At 47.2% G+C, this 2,500-nt stretch overlaps 3 non-coding genes across 3 annotated transcripts; all 3 read right to left on the reverse strand.

Annotated features, from left to right (window-relative positions):
- Positions 1–493: 493 nt before the first annotated feature.
- On the reverse strand, positions 494–600 carry LOC142211006 (U6 spliceosomal RNA). Its single transcript, XR_012717108.1, has one exon. It is a non-coding gene; the product is annotated as a U6 spliceosomal RNA (small nuclear RNA).
- An 840-nt stretch (positions 601–1,440) lies between these two features.
- Positions 1,441–1,547, reverse strand: LOC142210952 (U6 spliceosomal RNA). The gene has a single exon (XR_012717057.1). It is a non-coding gene; the product is annotated as a U6 spliceosomal RNA (small nuclear RNA).
- An 832-nt stretch (positions 1,548–2,379) lies between these two features.
- On the reverse strand, positions 2,380–2,486 carry LOC142210996 (U6 spliceosomal RNA). Its single transcript, XR_012717099.1, has one exon. It is a non-coding gene; the product is annotated as a U6 spliceosomal RNA (small nuclear RNA).
- Between the last annotated feature and the right edge of the window lie 14 nt (positions 2,487–2,500).

Genomic DNA, 2,500 nt, shown 5'->3' on the forward strand with positions numbered 1-2,500 from the left:
CAGGGCCCCTCACCTACCTACTACCAAGTATTTAGAATACCGCTGTCTTCTCATATCAAGCTATTTATTTAGGGGGGTCAGATCTGGGAACTTTATCAATATAGGGGATGGTCTTGTCTGGGTAGGTATTTAGGGGATCTGTATACAAGGAGGGGGTCTAGTCTGGGCTTTGTTTTACCTTAGGAGGTTGGGTTTATTTAGGGGATCTGGTCTAGGGTCAGTATTTCTTGAGGGTTGGCTCCGGGCCGCCTTTTAGCTTAGGGGGTGTAGGGTCTGCCTTCATTCAGGGAGTCTGGTATGTGCATTAGCTTAGGGGATGCCATCTGGGGTCTCCATTTGCGTAGGTGGTTTGGGTCGTGTAGTAGCTTGCGGGGTCGGTGTTGCTTTAGGGGGATGTGATGTGGGTCATGACATATGTGTGTCGTCAGACCAAGACGCGTTTGGCTGACTGGAGACTACTGCTATTCCTCCCGAGTTCATGAAAGAATTGCGTCAAAATATGGAACGCTTCAAGAATTTGCGTGTCATCCTTGCGCAGGGGCCATGCTAATCTTCTCTGTATCGTTCCAATTTTAGTATATGTGCTGCCGAAGCGAGCACGACTCCTTGGTCTTCATCCCTTGCTATATATGGTCCTCTGAAATTAGCCCTTGTAAATTATGGAGAGAGAGAGAGGCCCGTATATAGGAATCTTAATCCCAGGAATCTACAGTGGATCATGAGGCTCATTCTCTCCAACATTCCAGGGTTTTCTTTCTGAAATCTGTAAGAGGAGAAATACAAAGACGCAAAGGCATTGAAGATTGCGACAAGAGAATATGCAAAACACTTTGCCAGTCCCAGAGGATGCTGGGAACAACAAAGGTGTGGGAGGAGCAAAAGAAAAAAGCGGGAAGAATGGAACTAAACTTAAAACTCCTCCAGAGCCCAAATAGGAAAGCTATCTACAGGGCCCCTCACCTACCTACTACCAAGTATTTAGAATACCGCTGTCTTCTCATATCAAGCTTTTTATTTAGGGGGGTCAGATCTGGGAACTTTATCAATATAGGGGATGGTCTTGTCTGGGTAGGTATTTAGGGGATCTGTATACAAGGAGGGGGTCTAGTCTGGGCTTTGTTTTACCTTAGGAGGTTGGGTTTATATAGGGGATCTGGTCTAGGGTCAGTATTTCTTGGGGGTTGGCTCCGGGCCGCCTTTTAGCTTAGAGGGTGTAGGGTCTGCCTTCATTCAGGGAGTCTGGTATGTGCATTAGCTTAGGGGATGCCATCTGGGGTCTCCATTTGCGTAGGTGGTTTGGGTCGTGTAGCAGCTTGCGGGGTCGGTGTTGCTTTAGGGGGATGTGATGTGGGTCATAACATATGTGTGTCGTCAGACCAAGACGCGTTTGGCTGACTGGAGACTACTGCTATTCCTCCCGAGTGCATGAAAGAATTGCGTCAAAATATGGAACGCTTCACGAATTTGCGTGTCATCCTTGCGCAGGGGCCATGCTAATCTTCTCTGTATCGTTCCAATTTTAGTATATGTGCTGCCGAAGCGAGCACGACTCCTTGGTCTTCATCCCTTGCTATATATGGTCCTCTGAAATTAGCCCTTGTAAATTATGGAGAGAGAGAGGCCCGTATATAGGAATCTTAATCCCAGGAATCTACAGTGGATCATGAGGCTCATTCTCTCCAACATTCCAGGGTTTTCTTTCTGAAATCTGTAAGAGGAGAAATACAAAGACGCAAAGGCATTGAAGATTGCGACAAGAGAATATGCAAAACACTTTGCCAGTCCCAGAGGATGCTGGGAACAACAAAGGTGTGGGAGGAGCAAAAGAAAAAAGCGGGAAGAATGGAACTAAACTTAAAACTCCTCCAGAGCCCAAATAGGAAAGCTATCTACAGGGCCCCTCACCTACCTACTACCAAGTATTTAGAATACCGCTGTCTTCTCATATCAAGCTATTTATTTAGGGGGGTCAGATCTGGGAACTTTATCAATATAGGGGATGGTCTTGTTTGGGTAGGTATTTAGGGGATCTGTATACAAGGAGGGGGTCTAGTCTGGGCTTTGTTTTACCTTAGGAGGTTGGGTTTATTTAGGGGATCTGGTCTAGGGTCAGTATTTCTTGGGGGTTGGCTCCGGGCCGCCTTTTAGCTTAGGGGGTGTAGGGTCTGCCTTCATTCAGGGAGTCTGGTATGTGCATTAGTTTAGGGGATGCCATCTGGGGTCTCCATTTGCGTAGGTGGTTTGGGTCGTGTAGCAGCTTGCGGCGTCGCTTTAGGGGGATGTGATGTGGGTCATAACATATGTGTGTCGTCAGACCAAGACGCGTTTGGCTGACTGGAGACTACTGCTATTCCTCCCGAGTGCATGAAAGAATTGCGTCAAAATATTGAACGCTTCACGAATTTGCGTGTCATCCTTGCGCAGGGGCCATGCTAATCTTCTCTGTATCGTTCCAATTTTAGTATATGTGCTGCCGAAGCGAGCACGACTCCTTGGTCTT

This window comes from Leptodactylus fuscus, chromosome 6 (genome assembly GCF_031893055.1).
Source record: "Leptodactylus fuscus isolate aLepFus1 chromosome 6, aLepFus1.hap2, whole genome shotgun sequence".
Classification (NCBI taxonomy): Eukaryota; Metazoa; Chordata; class Amphibia; order Anura; family Leptodactylidae; genus Leptodactylus; species Leptodactylus fuscus.